Genomic DNA, 21,403 nt, shown 5'->3' with positions numbered 1-21,403 from the left:
CAAAACAAAACAAAAACCCAGGACCTGATGAATTCACAGTTAAATTCTACCAGATGCACAAAGAAGAGCTGGTAATCCTTCCTACCTAAACTTTTCAAAAAAGAAAAGAGGAGGAAGGACTCCTCCCCAACTCATTATGTGAGGCCAGCATCATCATGATACCAAAATCTGACAGACAAGAGAGACAGACAGACACAGACACACACACACACACACACACACACACACACACACACACATACCCCGCACACACCTCAGGCCAATATCCTTGATAAACATTGATGCAGAAATCCTCAACAAAATACCTATAAACCAAATCTAGCAGCACATAAAAAGCTAATCCTCCATAACCAAGTAGGCTTCATCCCCAGAATGCAAGGTTGGTTTGACATACACAAATCAAAAAATGTGATTTATTATATAAACAAAACTAATGACAAAAACATGACTATCTCAATAGATGTAGAAAAGGTTTTCGATAGAATTCAACACTCCACGTTAGAAACTACCAATAAACTAGGTACTGAAGGAACACACCTTAGAAAAATAAAAGCCACCAATGACAATCCCATAGTCAACCAATATACTGAATGAGCAAAAGCTGGAAGCATTCTTCTTGAAAATTGGCACAAGACAAGAATGCCCTCATTCGCCACTCTTATTCAACGTAGTATTGGAAGTCCTACCAAGAGCAACCAGGCAAGAAAAAGAAATAAAATGAGTCCAAATAAAAAGAGAGGAAATAACACTATCTCTGTTTGCAGGTGATATGATTGATTCTATATCTAGAAAACTCCATAATCTTGGCCAAAAATCTCCTTAATCTGACACACAACTTCATTAAAGTGTCAGATACAAAATTAATGTAGAAAAATTACTAGCATTCCTACACCAAGAATATCCAAGCCAAGAGCCAATGAGAAAAGTAATCCCATTCACAATTACCACAGAAAGAATAAAATACCTAGAAATACAGCTAACAGGGAGATGAAAGATCTCTACAATGAGAATTACAAAATACTGCTAAAAGAAATTAGAGGAGACACAAACAAATAGAAAATATTCCTTGGTTATGCTCATGAATAGGAAGAATCAATATCATTAAAATGTCTATACCGCCCAAAGCAATTTATAGATTCAATGCTATTCCTATCAAACTAACAACAACATTCTTTACAGAAACCAGAAAATCTATTTTAAATTCATATGAAACAAAACAAAACAAAACAAAAAAACATCTTGAAGCAATCCTAAAAAAAAGAACAAAGCCGATGGTGTCATGTTACCTGTCTTCAAACTATACTACAAGGCTATAGTACACAAAATGGCATGGTACTCGTACAAAAATAGGCACATAGGTCAATGGAACAGAATAGAGAACCCAGAACTAAGGCTGCATACCTATGACCACCTGACCTTTGACACAAACCAGCAATGGGGAAAAGACTACCTATGCAATAAATTGTCATCCTTGGGTGGTCGTTTTTCCAGCTGGAAGCCTCTGTGGCCAGTGGCCCCTTTGCCTAAGTTTTATTTGGGCCCACTGGGTTCATTCTGCCCACTCAGCCTGGCACACTGTGCTTGGCTCATGCTACCGGGCCAGATTTCATGTCTGCCAAGGACAAGCCAGGCATAGAGTGGTGAGGGGTGTGTGAGTGAATGTTGGGTCTGGCCACGAACAGGAAGGCATGCTGGCTGCTGTGGCAGGGTGGGCAACTCCAGGTGTCAGCACAGGTGCAGGTTCCATGTAAGTCTGTGGCTGGATCAGATTCACCACAAGCAGCAGCTTCATTTGTGGGCCTGGATCTGGTCAAGGGGAATGTGGTAGTGCCCAGAAGCTTGAAGACATCAGAAACTGCAGAGCCCCAAAGAGGGTGTCAGAGCTCTGGCTCAAGGAGCCCCTAGGTCTGGGCTCCTGGAAGGGTCATAGCTCTTCTCTCCTCTTTCCTCTCCTTCCCATCACCTGCAATGTGGCAAGTGGGAGGCATGTTTTAGCCCTGTGGTGTTACAGGTCTTTCAACCTCACCATTCATGGGGTCCTGAGTTCTTGTTCTGCATTCAGGAAGGTTGAGGTATGCAGACAACTGGAGGGTGAGCAAGGAAAAGAGGTGCTTTATTAAGGGACAGAACAGCTTTCAGGAGACCCACAGTGAGTAGCTGCTATCTGCAGACAGGTCACCCCAACATCTCTGCAGCTCTCAGTGCAGAGAAGACCCAGAGTAGGTAGCTCCTATCCACAGGCAGGCTATCCCAACATCTCTGCACCCTTAAATGGGGAAAAGACCCAGAGTGGGTAGTTCCTATCCCAGGCAGGTTGTCCTGTCATCTCTGCAGCTCTCAGTGAAGAGAAGACCCAGAGTGGGTAGCTCCTATCCACAGGCAGGTCATCCCATTATTATCTCTGCTGCCTTCAGTGGAGACAAGACCCGGAGTGGGTTGCTCCTATTCACAGGCAGGTTGTCCTTTCATCTCTGCAGTTCTCAGCAGAGAGGAGAACCAGAGTGGGTAGTTCTTATCTGCAGGCAGTTTTTCCTGTCATCTGCCTGAATGTGGCTGAGTCTGGGGGTTTTTATGGGCTTCAGAGGGGAGGAAGTGTGTGTTGATTGGTTCATGGGTGGCCATGGACAGGCCTAGAAAAAACACCACAAGTTCTCACTTCTGTCTGTAGACTGGCAGCCCAGGCCCAGGCTTCAGGCTGTCCCTGGCTTGAAGGTGGGGTCTCATCAGAAACCTGACCCTTTCTGCCCAGGAGACTGTCTGCCTCCTGCCACAATCAATCATGTCATCCACAGTGCCCAGGCTATTCACGTGGAAGACTGCCTGCAGGCCTACACTGTGCTGCCCTCAGCACCCCCTCAACCTCCCTCCTGTGCTCACTGGAGCTCAAAGTCTGGAAGGGTCCAAGGTGGCAGGGGGCTGGCAGGTCAGCACCACCCTGAGTGTGCACACACCTGGCTGAGCTTAACAATACCTGGGCTCAGCCGCAACTTTGCTGCAAATGAGGAGTGAGCACTGGGAGAGGGGAAGGACCAGGCAGCAGGAGCAGGCACTTCTGAGCCTGCAGGGGCTAGAGGGGTTTCCTGGGCCCTGAGAGTGCAGGGATGCCTGGGTTCACAGCCCAGGTCTATAGCCACTGCTCGACAGCTGCAGCTGTGCCGGAGAGGGAAGAGCCCCCATCCCTCAAACTTGGAAGGGGGCAGGTCTCTCACCTGTCCCAGGCTCCTGTGGGGTCCATGGAGCATGCAGCCCTGGCCACACCTCCCCTATTGCAGCCAGCATCTGCACAGCAGCTGCTCCACACAGTTCATTATTGCCATCACAATGGTGCTGTAATAACTAGCTAGCCATAAGAAGACTGAGGCTGGAACCCTTCCTCACACCATAGACAAAAATCAACTCAAGATGGATTGAAGACTTACATAAAAAACCCAAAATTATAAAAGCCATGGAAGACAATCTAGGCAATACAATCCTGGACATAGGAATCTGCAAATATTTTATGACAAAGGCACCAAAATCAATTGCAACAAAAGCAACAATAGAAAAGTAGGATCTAAGTAAATTTAAGATTTTTTACACAGAAAAATAAACTATCAAGAGAGTGAACAGACAACCTATAGAACAGGAGAAAATATCCTGTTAAACAGGATTCCCATTAAATCTCATTAAAAAGTGGGCAAAGGACATGAACACACTTCTCAAAAGAAGTTGTACATGTGGCCAACAAGCATATGAAGTAAAGTTCAATATCACTGATCATTGGAGCAATGCAAATAAAAACCACAATGAGATACCATGTCACACCAGTCAGAATGGCTATTATTAAAAAGTCAAAAAATAACAGCTGCTGGTGAGGTTGCAGAGAAAAGGGAACACTTAGACACTGTCGGTAGGAGTGTACATTTGTTCAACCAACGTGGAAAACAGTGTGGCGATTCCTCCAAGAGCTAAAAGCAGAACTACCATTCAGTTCAGGAATCCCATTACTGTGTATATACCCAGAGGAATGTAAATCATTCTACCATAAAGACATGCACAAAATGTTCATTGCAGCACTATTCACAATAGCAAAGACATGGAATCAAACTAAATGCTCATCAATGACAGATTAGATAAAGAAAATGTGGTACATATACACCACGGAATACTATGCAGCAATTAAAAAGAATGAGATCATGTCTTCTGTGGGAACATGGATGGAGCTGGAGGCTATTATCCTCAGCAAACAAACACAGGAACTAAAAACAAAATATAGCTCATTCTCACTTATAAGTGGGAGCTAAATAATGAGAATTCCTGAACACAAAGGAAGAAACAACAGACACCGGGGTCTACTTGAGGGTGGAGGGTGGGAGAAGGGAGAGGTGAAGAAAAGACAATTATTGGGTACTGGGCTTAATTCCTGGATGACGAAGTCATTTGTACAACAAACCCCAAGTACATGAGTTTACCTGTGTAACAAACCTTCATGTGTACCCTTCAACCTAAAATAAAAGTTAAAAAAAGATTAAACATTAAAACTATGGATACCAAAAATATATTTAAAAGATGGTGCTTAATCATATAAACACAAACAGTTTTATTTTGGTATCTCAACAGGGAGAATGCATATTGCGAGCATCCCCTATGGCTGTGCCCTCTCAAGTGAGTCTCCCTGTGGTTTCTCATGCCATCTGACATAAGCTTCCTCTTCAATGGCTCCTACCCACTACAGCTGATATTTGAGAAGGGGTGGGGGCACTTAAAGCCGTTCTATCACTTACTTCTCACACTTATTTGTAGTGGAAACTTTATTAAAATCAGCAAAACCATTTTATTCTACTTAGGGAGACAAAGTTTTGTAACTTAGAACCAAAAATCCCCCGATGATAAGGTTTTATTGACCTATAAAAGTAGTGACTTTTTCCATCATTCCATTATGATTTAGTTATCGAACATCTTTTTCTTTCCATGACTCTCAAAGGTGAAAATCACAAAGCCTTCGCCACACAATATCGCCAGAGGCTGTTTCTTATCTCTTTGAGAAATCACTCAAACTTGTCATTTGGGATTCAATTTTCACTGATGTGAAAGTTACATTTTACAGTACCTTATTTCAGTTTATCTTCCCAACACAAGCCCCACAAAGACACAAAACACAACTCCCTCATTTTGGTAGACAAAAAACAAAGCCCTTTTATTTATTATATATTTTTTTAATTGAATGTGTTGTTTACCTAAATTTTCCGAAAATGAAATACCTCTATTACAATAAGTGAACAATTTAAAAGTATACAATGCTTTACTTGATATACTTGGTTTCTTATAGACTCACTATAGAACAAGGGAACAAATATGTGGTCTTATAGAAATTTAGAAGGTATGTTTGGGATGGATTATTTCTTTTTAAAAAGCATTTAAAATTAACTGTAGGGTAGAGTTATAAATGGCAGACGGTCTCCATTCTCAACGGTACCTGAAACTGAGAATAAATTTTTAACAAATTTGGGCAAAGTGTTTGGAGAAAACTGACTGAAAATATAAACAATAATGCATCTATAATATTTACTTACGAGGGCATTGAGCAGTGTATATTTGGAAGTAATCTCATATAGAGATTAACATACATGAGTATACGGATATTCCTGCATTTTGAAAATATAAACTAAATATTTCAACCTTGTTTTAACTAAATATTAAAATTTGCCTCCCCAAAACTCTAATTTTGCTCATATTCTACTGGCTAGAATCCATACACAATGCCTTATTTAATAGGAAAGGTCATCTAGCTTTTGCCCAAGAAGAATAAAGACGTGTAATTAAAAATTAGCCAGTTTCTGACACATCCAAAGAACCTGTTCCAGAAGACACAGCCAAACATTTTTTACTCTTATTTAGTATCAGGTAATGAAGGACTTTCCACTCTGAGAAACAAATGAAAATAGCAAATTACTTACTCTTCACCAAGCACTATCTGCCAACTGCTCAGACTTTAGGCCAGTGAGACCTAGGTTTGAATTCCTACCTTTCACTTTCTAGAGGTGTAAATAGAACCAATTTATTTTTTTCTGCTGAAATGTGTAGATTTTATGAGTACTTAGGTACTATTGGAGTGAAGAAATAATTGTGTTGTAATAATTTAAAGGAAATAACTATTATATTTAACACCCTACTTCCTACTTAAGAAGCTTATAAAAACCTGTAGATTTACATTTCCAAAAAAAAATCTAAGATTTTACAATATTTGTTAAGTTAAAAATGGCTCATAAATTTTCATAGCAATTTTATTAAAAAGTGATGTTTTTTGGATTTTAAAAATAAAAAGCAAATAAATATTATTTTTTAAGGAAGGTGAATATTAAAACAACTATTATGTATCTGTCATCTAATTGTTTAAAATATTTTTCCATTTCTCTATTGCAAAATATTTTATAAAACAGGTAAATGAGGTTATCTATTATTATAATCCATTATGACTTACTGCTCTTACAGATTTACAACATAACAATTCAATTCTGCAACCTCGTTAAATATGTTAGTCTCCTGGAAATCTGTATTCAGAAATGATCTTTTATAAATACTGAAAAAAAAAAATACTGTTTTCCATGTCAGGAATGGATGGTCTTCTCTACTCTAAAGCATAAATAGACATGTCCTACTTCTTGTTACATAAAGAAAGATGACACAGATTCAGTAATTTCATCATCCCAAGTAGATCATTGTAGTGTAACATAAGTCTAAACATTCTGTTCCTCAGATTGAAAGGATTTAGATAGAAAACTGACAATTATACTAGTGTTCAGCTTTTAATCCTTATGTTATTCTAATACTTAATGTTAAAGGAATTGAAAATGACACTTTACCTTTCTGCCATAGTCATGAATGATTATGTAACACAACTCTTATCCATTACTTTGTCACTATAATTAATGAGGTCATCCCAATATCAATGCATGCAGTTGAAAAACACGTGAAGAAGAATTGGAATATTGTAATGAATTCTAGCAGAATCATATTTCAAAAGTGTAGTTGTTTCTGTTGTATTTGAGTTAATGTGTATCTTTATCTAAATGATGTACATTAAGGTATCTTCTACCACTTAAATGCTTTGTACAATGAGTATTTAATAATTTCTACAAACTTATTACTAGAGTTGGATAATCTTAAAGTTTAAAAGTTTTGTACATTTATATAGGGGGTTACAAAAAGTACACATAAGATTAACTGGTAAAGCCTTCCCCAGTGAAAATGTCTACTTCTTGAGTAATAACAATCATCAATTTTAAGGCAATTGTATGTATTTTATTAAATCCTGAAATTCTTTTAAGAGTGAAAGTGGAATCTTCTAATCTTCCTATTTCATGACAAAGGGGAATAATACTGTTTAAAGCAAAATAATAATAATAATAATAATAATAATAATAATAATAATCTCATTCTATCCCCAAATAAAGCAAGTATTTCAAATTATTTATTGCTTGATCATTTTATGATACAGAATATAGCATGTCTCTGTTTCTAGTTTTACCTTTTACTCTTCATTAAAAGTCAAGATTGGTTCCAAAAAGGATTGCTTAATAAGTTTGGATAAAAGCAATGATGACACATTTCTTTATAGAAATCAATTTTGAAAGAGTCCCAAAATGAATTAGAACTTATTCAAACTTCATTTGATTAAAAACTGTTATGAAAATTCAATATTTTAAGTTATATATTTAAATTCTGAGTTTCTCCTGTTTAATCTTGGTCAAAAAATGTTATAACAGAGCCTATTGTAAGTTTTCTGTACTTCAACATCTGATGTAGCATAGACCTTCATAGACAATGAAAGACAAAATATTCAATTAAATTTTTAGGAACCCAAATGTGAGCTAAATTTAGAAATGCAGATTTGAGTTAAATATTAGAAGTAGTTTGAATTTTTCTCTAAATAACTTTCTGCATCAAGATGGTTTCTCATATTATGCTCTCTTACTTAAAAAATATATTTTATGCTGAATTATATCAAAGTAGTAAAAATAATAAAAATGCTTTATTGATTTCTGTCACCATCAGCAAATCTATGTTAAGTATTATGCAAATAAAATATGAAAATTTAGATGTTGAAAATTATGTATTAATTTTTACAAATACTTTTAAAATCTGTTTTAAACATCATTTTCTCAAAAAGCAGTAACTGAACATAATTTTATCTGGGAAAATATAACTGATTTTTTTCAAGCATGAGAGAATGGTACATCTCTATAAATTCTTTTTAAAATAAGTGATCCTGAATACAAAAGTTAGAAGCAAGATGGCCAAATAGATGCAACCAGGAGGAACAACTGCCACTGAGGGACTAGGACACTGGGAAGGCTGGTGCACTCGGAGCAGACCTTGACAGGGAAGGCATTAAGAGTGAATAAAGGGAAGACACAGATGCTGGGCTGAAAGGGGAGGAAGCTGGGAACCCTGCTTGGGGCTACTGTGCACAGGGCTCACTCCTAGCCACCTGATGATTCCTGAGAAATGGATGAGTTGGGAAGGATAGGAGCAACTCACTCTCACAAGGAATCTCTCAAATCCTGGCAGCAGAAGACCTCACAACCTCCATGGACATGAGTTGGACAGGAAAAGGTGCTTAGAGAGGGGGTAGGGGCAGAATTCCAGCTGGTACAGACCCCAGAGGGTTTGGTGTGGAAACCTCTGTAGTAGAGCATTGCCAGAGATACCCATCCCCAAAGGGTTGCCCCCCAGGTATTTAGCCTTTGAGGAACTATCAGACCTGAACAGTGCAGGGGTATCTTGCTGATGAAATGGGGCCGATCCAACCTGAGTATCCCCCTGTGTCTGCTGGCCTGTCCTGGGGCTTAGCCTAGCCCCACCTGCTTGTAGTGCAGGCTCAGATGACCAGCTGAGGTGCCTTCTGGAGTCCTGAATCATAGCTCCTGTGCCTGGTCGCCTGTGTCTGACTGTTGGAGAGCTCCAGCAGAGCAACCCAGACTAATGTACAACAGCCCATCAGCGCCCTCCTGCCTCCGCATCCTTTTCCATGCTGTTTTGCAGCAGACACTCACCGACAGCCACCCCCACATCACTTTGTCAGCATATGTGTGCTAGGGTGGACCTCATCGCCCCTTCCTTAATGGCACACATGTACAAGTGCAACCCACTGTGCCATTGCAGCCAGTGTGAGTGCATCCTGCCCCCCCAGCCCCCCACCATGCTACCATTGCTAATGCAGAAGCACACAGGAGGACAGCAGCCCTGCTCCCTACCCTGTGCCACCATTGTCTCTGGCTGGCGCATTCACGAGCTTAGAGAGCACACGCCTTATGGCTGCCAGCACCTCACCCCTGAGCCGACACGGCTATTGGTGAGAACCTATGCATGAAGACTAGTGGCCCTGACTCCCCACAATGCACAGTTCCTGCTGCCTGCATTTAGGTACACACAGAGGGGGCCAGTCCCACTTCTTCAGTGCCTCACCAGGTGCCAACACCACTCTCTGTGCAAATGCATGCACAGATGCTGGTGGCCCCATACAAGCCCACACCACACTGCTACTGTCACTCCTGCAAATGCTCACATGGAGGTCAGCACTCCTGAAGTTGCCAGCACCCTGCTGCAGCCAACAAGAGTGCATCCTGCCACAGTGCCACTGCTGCTGGCACATATGAACTAGCACCGATCCCACTGCCACTGCCTGAGGAAGCAATTTGGCTGGCACCACCCATGGGAATGTTGTGACTAGTGGTCCAGGAACACAGCAGACCCTCCAGCACAGCAAGTTCCTAACCTTGATGGAGAAGAGAACAAAGCTGGGGGCCCAATACCAGCCCCCCAGAGTTAGCGCATGCAGCCCAGCAGTCCTGAACTGGGCCTGGGCCCCCTAAAATCTTCCAGAAATGAAGCCAGTTGACTGAAGTCACCTTATACCATAATCAAACCCCCAGGACATCAAAGAGGATAAAAGAAAATAAAACTCAACCAAAGGATAGCAACTTCAAAGACTGAGAGAACATCAGCCCACAAAAATTAGAAAGAACTCTCACAGAACTCTGTCAACTCAAAAAGCCGAAGTGTCTTCTTACCTTTAAACAATCACACTAATTTCCCAGAAATGGTTCTTAACCAGACTGAAATGGCTGAAATGACAGAAAAAGAATTCAGAATACGGATGGGAATAAAGATAATCGTCATTCAGGAGAAATTTGAAACTTAATCCAAAGATTCTAAGGGACACAATAAAACAGGAAATGAAAGATGAACTTTCCACATCAAGACAGACCCAAGCTGGGCAGATAAAGCTGAAAAGCCCACTTCAAGAATGTCAGAATACAATCACAAGTATTAACAGCAGAATCAACCAACGTAAGGAATGAATCTTAGAGCTTGAAGACTGGCTCTTCAAAATAACTAAGTCAGGCAATTTAAAAAACAAAAAACAAAAAACAAAAGCAAAACAAAACAAAAAACAAAAATAAATAAAACCTATGAGAAATAAGGAAGTATGCAAAGAGATCAGACCTATTATTCATATGTTTCCCTGAAAGACAGGAAGAGAAAGCAAGCAATGTGGAAAACATATTTTATGATATCATCCATGAATATTTCCCCAACATGCTAGAGAAGTCAATACTCAAATTCAGGTAATGCCAAGAACTCCTGTAAAATACTACATAAGAGACCAGGCACAGTGGCTCATACCTATAATCCCAGCACTTTGGGAGGCCGAGGTGGGCGGATCACCTGAGATCAGGAGTTTGAGACCATTCTGGCCAACTTGGTAAAACCATGAAACCCTGTCTCTACTAAAAACACAAAAATTAGCCGGGCATGATGGTGGGAGCCTGTAATCCTAGCTACTTGGGAAGCTGAGGCAGGAGAATCACTTGAACCTGGGAGGTGGAGGTTGCAGTGAACCGAGATAGCTCTACTGCACTCCAGCCTGGGCAAAAAGAATGAAACTCCATCTCAATAATACTAATAGTAATAATAATAATAATAATAATAATAATAATACACAAGAAGACAACCCTGAATACATAGAGCCACTCAGATTCTCAAAGGTCAAAATGAAAGAAAAAAATATTAAAGGCAATTAGAGAGAAGGGGCAGATCAGTTACAAAGAAAATCTCATCAGAATAACAGCAGATCTTTCAGTATAAACACTACAAGTGAGAAGAGAATGGGGGCTTCAGTATTCTAAAGATAAGAATTTCCAACAAAGAATTTCATATACAGCCAAATTAAGCTTCATATGTGAAGGAGAAATAAAATCCTTTTCAGACAAGCAAATGTAAGGAATTTCATTAACACCAGATCTGCCTTACAAGAGGGTTCTGAAGAGAGGGCTAAACATGAAAAGGAAGACTACTACCATGCATTACGAAAATGATTAATTACTAGACCAGAGACCCTATAAAGCAACCACACAAGCAAGTGTGCCTAATAACCAGTTAAAAATATAATGGCACTAACAAGTCAGCACATATGAATACTAACATTAAATGTAAATGGTCTAAGTGCTCCCGAATAAAAGGCAAGTTGGATAAAGAAGCAAAAGCCAATGGCATGCCGATGTCAAGAGACACATCTCACATGCAATGACATGCATAGTCTCAAGATAGAGTGATGGAGGGAAAAAAAAAAAAAAAAAACCTATCAAGCAAATGGAAAACAGAAAAAAGCAAGAATTGCCATTCTAATTTCAGACAAAAAGGACTTTAGACCAGCAAAGATCAAAAGGGAAAAGGAGGTCATTACATAATGGTAAAGGGCTCAATTCACCAAGAAGACTTAACGCTCCTAAAAGCAAGTTCATAGAGACCTATGAAAAGACTTAGATAACCACCAATAATAGCGGGAGGTGACAAAACCCCACTGACAGTGTTAGAAAGATGATTGAGGCAGAAAATCAACAAAACTATTTAGGAACTTAACTCAATGCAGACCAAACAGACCTAATAGATGCCTATAGAACTCTCTACCCTCAAACAATAGAATATACCTTATTCTTATGGGCATGTGGCACATACATAGAGTCAGCCACACAATCAAGCATGAAACATCTTCAGCAAATTCAAAAAAGCCAAACTCCTATCACCCATGTTCACACAGCACACAGCACAATAAAAACAGAAATCAATACTATGGAAATCACTCAAAACCGTACAATTAAATGGAAATTAAACAACCTGCTACTGAGTGAGTTCTGGGTGAATAATTAAATTAGGACAGAAATCAAGAAATTCTTTGAGATTAATGAGAACAAGGACACAATACACCAGAATCTCACAGACAGTAAGGGTAGTGTTAAAAGGGAAAAGTATAGCATTAAATACCCATATCAAAAAGTTAGAAAGATTTCAAATCAACAATGTAATATTACAGCTGGAGGAACTAGAGAAGCAAGTGCAAACCAACCCTAAAGCTATTAGAAGGCAAGAAGTAACCAAAATCAGAGTTTAACTGAAGGAAATTGAGATGCAAAACACCATGTAAAAGATCAGTAAATCCAAGGGTTGTTTCTTTTTTAAAAAAATAAGATACACAGACTGCTAGCTAGACTAATAAAGGAAAAAAGAGAGAAATTCAAATATACATAATCAGAAATGACAAAGTAGTTATTACCACTGATACCACAGAAATACAAACAACCACAAAAAATATTAACAACATCTCTATGTATACAAGCTAGAAAACCTAGAATAAATGAATAAATTTCTGAACACATACACCCTCCCAATATTGAGCCAGGAAGAGACTGAATCCCTGAACATATCAAAAAATGAGTTCCAAAATTGAATCGGTAATAAAAAGCCTAGCAACCAAAATAAGCCCAGGAGCAGACGGATTTGCAGCAGAATTCTACCAGATGTACAATTAAGAACTGGAATTATTCCTACTAAAACTATTCCAAAAATTTGAGGAGGAGAAACTCCTCCCTAACTCATTCTATGAGGCCAGTGTCATTCTGATAAAAAAAAACCCTGCAGATAGAAAACAATAAAAAGAATACTTCAGGCCAATATCTCTAATTAAAGTAGATGCAAAAACACAACAATAAAAACAGACACAACAATAAAAGATACAACAATAAAAAGAAAACTTTAGAGACACAACATTAAACTTCAGGCCAATATCCCTGATTAAACTAGATGCAAAAATCCTCAACAAAATACTAGCAAGCTGAATCCTGCAGCACATCAAAAAGCTAATCCATGACAATCAAATAGATTTAACCCTGGAATGCAAGGTCAGTTCAACATACATATCAGTAAATGTCATTCATCACATAAATAGAACTAAAAACAACAACGACACGATCAACACAAGAGATGCAGAAGAGACTGTGACAAAATTCAACACTTCTTGTTAAAAACCCTCAATAAACTAGACATTAAAGCAACATACTTCAAAATAATAAGAGCCATATGGCAAACCCACAGCCAACATCATACAGCATGGGCTAAAACTATAAGCACTTCCCTTGAAAATCAAAACAAGATAAGGATGCCCTCTCCCACCACTACTATTCATCATAGTACTGGAAGTACTACAGTGAGCAGTTAGGCAACAGAAACAAATAAAAGGAATCAAAACAGGAGGAGAGGAACTCAAACTATCCCTGTTTGCAGGTGATAGAATTCTATACTTAGAAAAACCCATAGTCTCTACCCAAAAGCTCCTTAATCTGATAAACAACTTCATCAAAGTTTTAGGATATAAAATCAATGTACAGCATTCAATAGCATTCCTATACATCAACATCACTCATGCTGAGATTCAAATTAAGAATGAAATCCCATTCACAATAGTAATAAGAATAGGATACCTAGGGATATAGCTAATGAAGCAGGCAAAAGAACTCTACAAAGAGAATTACAAAACACTGCTTAAAGAAATCAGAGATGACACAAACCGAGGGAAAAATGTTCCACGTTCATGAATAGGAAGAATCCATATTGTTGAAATCTCCATGCTGCCCAAAGCAACTTACAGATCCAAAGCTGTTACTATCAAACTACCAATGACATTATTCAGAGAATTAGAAAACACTTGTAAAATTTGTATGAAACCAAAGCAGCCCAAAAAGCTAAGGCAAGAGAACAAAACTGGAGGCATCACATTACCTGATACAAACTATACCACAAGGCTACAGTAACCAAACAGCATGGTACTGGTACAAAAACACACACATAGGCCAATGCAACAGAGCAGAGAGCCGTGAAATAATGCTGCACACTTATACAACCACCTGATCTTTGACAAAATTGACAAAAACAAGCAATAGGGAAAGGACCTCCTCTTCAAAAAAAATAATGTTGTGATAACTGATTAGCCATATATAAAAGATTGAAACTGGACTCCTTTGTTAATTCATATTTAAAAAAATAACTCAAGGTGAATTAAAGACTTAAATGTAAAACCTAAAACTTCAAAAGCCTTGGAAGACAACCTAGGCAGTACCATCTTGGACATAAGAATTAGTAAGGATTTCATAAAGACATTAAAAGCAATTGCAACAAAAGCTAAAATTGAGATGTTGTACCTATTTAGAGAGGTTTTTTTTACAGCAAAATAAACTATCAACAGAGTAAACAGACAGCCTACAGAATGGGAAAAAATGTTGCAAACCGTGCATCTAACACAGGTCTTATATCCATAATCTGTAAGAATTTAAACACATTTAGAAGCTAAAAAAAAATTTTAAAGTGGGCAAACAATATAAACAGGCACTTCTCAAAAGACGATGTACATATAGTCAAAAGCCTATGAAAAAAGCTCAACATCACTAATCATTAGAGAAGTACAAATCAAAACCACAATAAGATACTGTCTCACACCAGTCAGACTGTCTATTATTAAGGTAAATAAATGACAGATGCAGTTGAAGCTGTGGAGGAAAGGGAACACTTCTGCACTTCTGGGAACGTAAATTGGTTCAGTCATTGTGGAAAGCAGTTTGGCGATTTCTGATATAATTTGAAACAGAATAATCATTCGACCTAGTAAGCTCATAACTGGGTATATATTCAAATAAAAATATATCATTTTACTATAAAGACACATGCAAATGTATGTTTACCTCAGCACTATTCACATTAACAAAGACATGAAATAAACATAAATGCCCATCAGTGGTAGACTGGATTTTTAAAATGTAGCACATATACACCATGGAATGCTATGCAGTCATAAAAAGGAATTAGATCATGCCCTTTGCAGCAATATGGATGGAGCTAGAGGTCATTATCCTCAGCAAACTAACTCAGGAACAGAAAACCAAATACCACATGTACTCACTTATAAGTGGGAGCTGAATATTTAGTACACATTGACATGAACAACAGACACTGTGACCTACTTTAGGGTGGAGGGTGGGAGAAAAGTGAGGATTGAGAAACTACTTATTGAGTGCTATGCTTATTACCTGGATGATGAAATAATTAGTATGCCAAACCTCCACGACACACAATTTACTTATACAACAAATTTACACATGAGTCCTTGAGCCTAAAATAAAAGTTTAACAATAAAATCATATAAGGGCTCCTACTTGTGATATAATTAGCTATTATTTTTAAAAGATAATTGTTATAGTTAACTTGATTGATTTTCACAAGACTTGATCGTGTGGTATTTGAGAGGAAAAAAAAGATGGAATCAACAATTTAATGTTCATTAAGTCATACCAGAGTGTCCACTTAACTTTTAACAGAATTGAGCAACATTTTATATTCTTCCACTTGATCAGTATATTTTCTTACTTGTTGGGTCAGTGTTAAGACGCTACCATCCTAAGTCTCCAACATGTCTTTCCAAGCACATATTTATCCCCGCACGGATTCATTGCTCTTTAGCTGTTTTAGATCATTGGTAATTTACATAATGAAATAGTAACTTTTTAAAGTTTTATTGAGGTATAATTGACAAATAAACTTGCATATATTTAAGGTGTGCAACATGATGATTTGAGGTACCTACAAACTGTGAGATGATTACCACAATCATGTAGCTAATACATCCATCACCTCACAAAATCACCATTTGCGTGTGTGTGTGTGTGTGTGTAAGGTGATAACATTTAAGATCTACTCTCAATAGATTTCATGCATATAAAAATTATTATCAACTATAGTTGCCATGCTGTGCATTAGAGTACCAGAATTTATTCATCTTACTTAACACTAAGACTTTGTATCCTGTAATCAATATTTCCCCATTTCCTTTATCCCACAGTACCTGGCAACCACCATTATACTCTGTTTCCATGAGCTTGATATTTTTAGATTGCCCAGAAAAGTGATGTTATGCAGTGTGTATCTTTTTCTCTCTGGCTTATTTCACTTAGCATTGTGCTGTCCAGGTCACTTCATGATGCAAAGGGTAGAATTTTTTAGGTATGAATAATATTTTATTTTGTGTGTGTGTGTCTATATATATATATATATATATATATAGACACACACACACATATATACACATATATATACCATATTCATATATATTATATGTGATATTATAATATATAATGTTCTAAATATATATTGCATTTTATTTTTTAATTCATTCCTTGAAGAGCACTTAGGTTGTTTTCCTGTCTTGGCTTTGTGAATAATGCTGCAGTGAACCTGAAAGTGCAGATATCTCTTCAAGTACTATTTTAATTTTTTTTTATTTATTCCAAAGTGAGATTGCTGGATCATTTGATAGTTTTAATTTTTTGAGGAATTTCCATAGTGATTATACCAATTTACATCCCCACTAACAGTGTACAAAACTTCCTTTCCTCCATATCCTTTCTTACACTAGTTTCTCTCATAATTTTTATTATAGCCATTCTAACATTGTGAACTGATACCTTATTGTGTCTTATCATTTTTTGATTTTTAATTTTTTTATTTTTAATTATTCTGAGTACATAAAGTTGTATATATTTATGTGGTACATGTGAAGTTTTGATACAGAAGTATAATGTGTAATAATTTACATTTCCCTCATTATTAGTGTTGTTGAGCATTGTTTTCATCTACCTGTTAGCTATTTGCATATCTTCTGTGGAAAAATGTCTACTCAGTTCTTTTGAATAGACATTTTAATATCAGATAATTATGGTTATTGTTGATATTGATTCATATGAGTTCCTCACAGATTTCTAATATTAATCTCTTTTTAGATGTAGGGCTTACAAATATTTTATCTTGTTCTATAGGTTTTCTCTTCAACCTGTTGATTGTTGATTGTTCCCTTTCTTATGCAGAAGGCTTTTAGTTTGATGGAGTTCATTTGTTTACTTAGCTTTTGTTGACTATGCTTTTGTTGTAATATCTAAAAAGTTATTGCCAAGACAAATGACAAGTGTTTCTCTATATTTTCTTATAAAAGTTTTACAGTTTCACATCTTACATTTAAGTCCTTAATCTATATTGATTTAATTTTTGTGAGTGTTAAAAGGTAGAGGCTGATATGGTTTGAATCTGTGTCCCTGCCCAAATCTCATGTCAAATTGTAAACCCTAGTGTTGGAGGTGGGGCCTGGTGGGAAGTGATTGGATCATGAGTGCGAATTTACCCCATCTTGCTGTTCTCATGATAGTGAGTGAGCTGGTCGTTTACAAGTGTGTAGCACCTCCCCTCTATTTCTCTGGCTCCAGCCACGTAAGATGTGCCTATTTGCCCTTCACCTTCCGCCATGATTGTAAGTTTTCTGAGTCCTCCCCAACCATGCTTTCTGTACAGCCTGAGGAGCTGTGACTCAAGGAAATCTCTTTTCTTTATAAATTACTCAGTCTAAGGTGTCTTTATAGCAATGCAACAATGGACTAAGACAGAGGCCTAATTTCATTCTTTTGCATGAGGAAAAATTCTATTTTATTCTTTTTGATGCTATTTTAAATAAGATTATTTTCTTTATATTCAGATAGTTTTTTGTTAGTGTATAAAATGCAACCTGCTTTTTGTATGTTGATTTTGTATCCTGAAGCTTTACTGAATTCATTTATTAGACCCAATAGTTTTCTGGTGGAGTCTTTGGGGTTTTCTATGTACAAGATAATGTCATCTGTAAATGGAGATAATTTAACTTCTTTCTTCCTGATTTGGATGTCTTTTATTTCTTTTTCTTGCCTAATTGCTCTGGCCAGAGCTCCCAGAAATAAGTTGAATAGGAGTGGTAAAAATGGGCACCCCTGTCTTGTCCTGCTCTTACAGGAAATTCTTTCAGCGTTTCACTGTTGAGTATGATGTTAGACATGTTGGCTTGTAATAGATGGCCTTTGTTATGCTAAGATACATTTATTCCAAACCTAAGAGATTCTTTCCAGAAAAATAATACATATATGCAAAGCTATGTGTGTTTTGTTATATCATGGAGTTTATAATTTTACAAATTTGATCACTCTTGTTTTAGAAAATTGATATGAATAATTAATGACTTGTGACTACTTGGGAGCTACCGTAATAAAGTAGTCAAATCTAAAAGGGTACAAATTCTGCAATAATTGTATGGAAAAAGTCAGACACAGAATTTTTATTTGGCCATAAAAATGTTCTAAATTTTTTGGCTGTCTTTTAAATGGAAATCCATGAAAATCTTTGGCCATCGAATAAATCTTTGTATTCTAGATGTACAGTCATTTCACTTCTCTAACCAATTACATGAGAAATAATTTTTATTTGTAATGTAAAAATATAGGTATTATAAAAAACTTTGTTGATTTCAAATTTCACTTTGTAAACACTAAATATATCTTCATAAACAAAGTGTATATAACACATGCGTATAGAAGCTACCAAGGATGCTGTTTTATTAATTTATTATGACTATGCTTTTATTTTATTAACATTTCTTATTTTTGTTCACCAAATCATAATTATTGTTTTACCTGAAAGTTTACAGGTATAGCTACTTATGAAGCCCATTTCATTTTATTTTGGATATTACTAATTCATTTTTATAGTTGGTTGCTGCCATTTCAGAAATCAGAATCTCAGGTACCAAAAATTTTCAAGAAACTCACCATGATAAATCTTGAAAATATGTATGATTTTCTTACTTTTCATTAGTGTCTGGAAGACTACATTATAGGTACATTAAGAAATGAATTTTAGAAGAGTTTGCAATTAATTATTGATGGAATGCATTGTGTTATGCTATAGGCCAAGCATATTTGCTTTTTACACTGCTTGTTAGGTATTTATAGTGTGTGCATGTGGTCAAAATTCTTAACAATTAAGACATATGTCTCTTCCTTACAGGGCTTGTATCATTATGCAATAAAATGTATTATGTCCATGCTTTCCACAAATTATTTCCAATAAATGGTTGTGTAATTACATTTACTTTAGCATTTTGCTTTACCTCTTACCATTCTGCTTTACCAATCCCTTAAAAAATAAATACATTATGTTTGCCAAAATCCAGGTGCCCACTTTAAGGTTCGGTAATAATTTGGGACAAATGTGGATCAAAACAAGAGAGATTATACAGTTATAGGGGTCTTAAATTATTAAATACCACAGGTTAAGTTTTTATTTTATCTATTAACTGTATCCAATAAATGCTTGTTGTATAATTATTTTTACAAAGAGAGACATTCTACAATTTGGATTTTCATGTTAATTTTAAATAATAATCAATGACCAATTGCTGTTCTTTAGGAAGAAAAATGTATAGAAAAATTTATTGTTTGCAATAATCTTTAGCTGCACCCACATAACTAAGTATCTCCAGGCAATTGTCAAATTTATTTTTCATATAATGATAAAGCTTTTTTAGGACTCTAAAATGTTTGTGAACTAATTCTAAGTTTCACTCAAGATCATGATTTGTTGAAGTTTCTGAATATCTGTGCTGCGTATCTTTTTTTTTTTTAATCTATATGACAGATACTTTTACAAGGATATTTATTAATTTGGTTCTATTTTCCATTTTCTGGCTAAAAGTAAATTCTTGAATTTGCCATCACGTAAGGATCAAATTGTAGTTTAAGGGCCAATGTTTTACAAGCCAGCATTGAGAACCTCTTTCTGCTCTTAATAACAGTGAGCCACTAATACATTTTCATTTTAGTGTAAGTACAGATTCACACCAACAGCTGTTTCTTCAATATTTCATATTTTAAATGTAAATTAGAATATGTATTATCAAGTATAAACATCCTACAAAATACCACTGATGTCATTGAAGTTCAAGTAACATTTTATTCTTGTAGTTTCAAGTGACATTTCAAATATGCAGCACAAATTAATTGCAAATATTTTCTGATTTTAAGAAGACCTAAAAATAAACTTAATTTCATTAAAAAGAAATGTGTATATATGTGTGTGTATACATATATACTTACAAGTATGTGTATATATATACACACACACACATACATACACACATATACATATATATCACCTTTGAGCACAGAATCCATACTGTTAAGCCTAATTCTATAATTACAGTTAATTATTTTTAAAAGAGATAATAAAGCACAGCTTGCTTATATACAAAGTTTATCCAGCAACATCTACGATATACTTGAATCATTTAAAGATTTAAAGCTCTTCAATTCACATGTGACCACCACATTGTTATTAAGCAACAATTAATAGAGTAAAACTTTCTAGTGTGCTAAATGCTTTTCGTTGTGAACTGAATGTGTAAAATGTTCTTAATGTAGAGGACTGCTCTTATTCTTCCATTGTTTCTCTTTTTTAAACTATCTTGATCTCTCTGAATGTACTACTTTTATAAGCCAAAAATTAATTTACACATATACACACAAAAACATGTAGAACAAGGTGAGAAAGAAAGAAAATCGTACCTTTTAATTGAAATATTTTCAATATCCATTCCTTCTCTCTACTCTCTCCTGAGCTGTCACTTCATCCCTCACTTTTACCAAATGATTACTGGATCAGCCTATAAAGGCAGTCTTGATTAGTGTGAAACGTTGCATGGCTACTGAAAAGTGCTGAGCAGGTAAAGAATAGATCAAGGGGAAATGAAATACTTCTAACCATATGAGAACACGAGTCAATCAATAATGAAAACAATTCATTGTAAAAGCAAATCCTGAAAAAAAGGAACCTTTAGCTCGTATGGTTTCCTGTACTGTTTTTTAGTCTGCAGAGAAGTGAACCGAAGTGTCCTCAGATACTTAAACCAGATATAATCTCATTTACATTGATAAATTAAACTTGCAAAAGTTTTCCCTGAACAGCAGCAGAATACTTTTGGGTACAAGGGGGTCCAAATTATTTTTACTGAAATAAACAAAATCTTATAAATAAATAGCATTCTATTGTCAGCTTTCATAAATAGGTATTACAAGCACCATCCTAATAAAGGTAGTGATACGGTTTGTCTGTGTCTCCACCCAAATCTCATCTTGAATTCCCACCTCTTGTGGGAGGGACCCTGTGGGAGGTAATTGAATCAAGGGGC

This window comes from Mandrillus leucophaeus, unplaced genomic scaffold (assembly GCF_000951045.1).
Source record: "Mandrillus leucophaeus isolate KB7577 unplaced genomic scaffold, Mleu.le_1.0 Scaffold494, whole genome shotgun sequence".
NCBI lineage: Eukaryota > Metazoa > Chordata > Mammalia > Primates > Cercopithecidae > Mandrillus > Mandrillus leucophaeus.
This window is presented reverse-complemented; position numbering follows the sequence as displayed.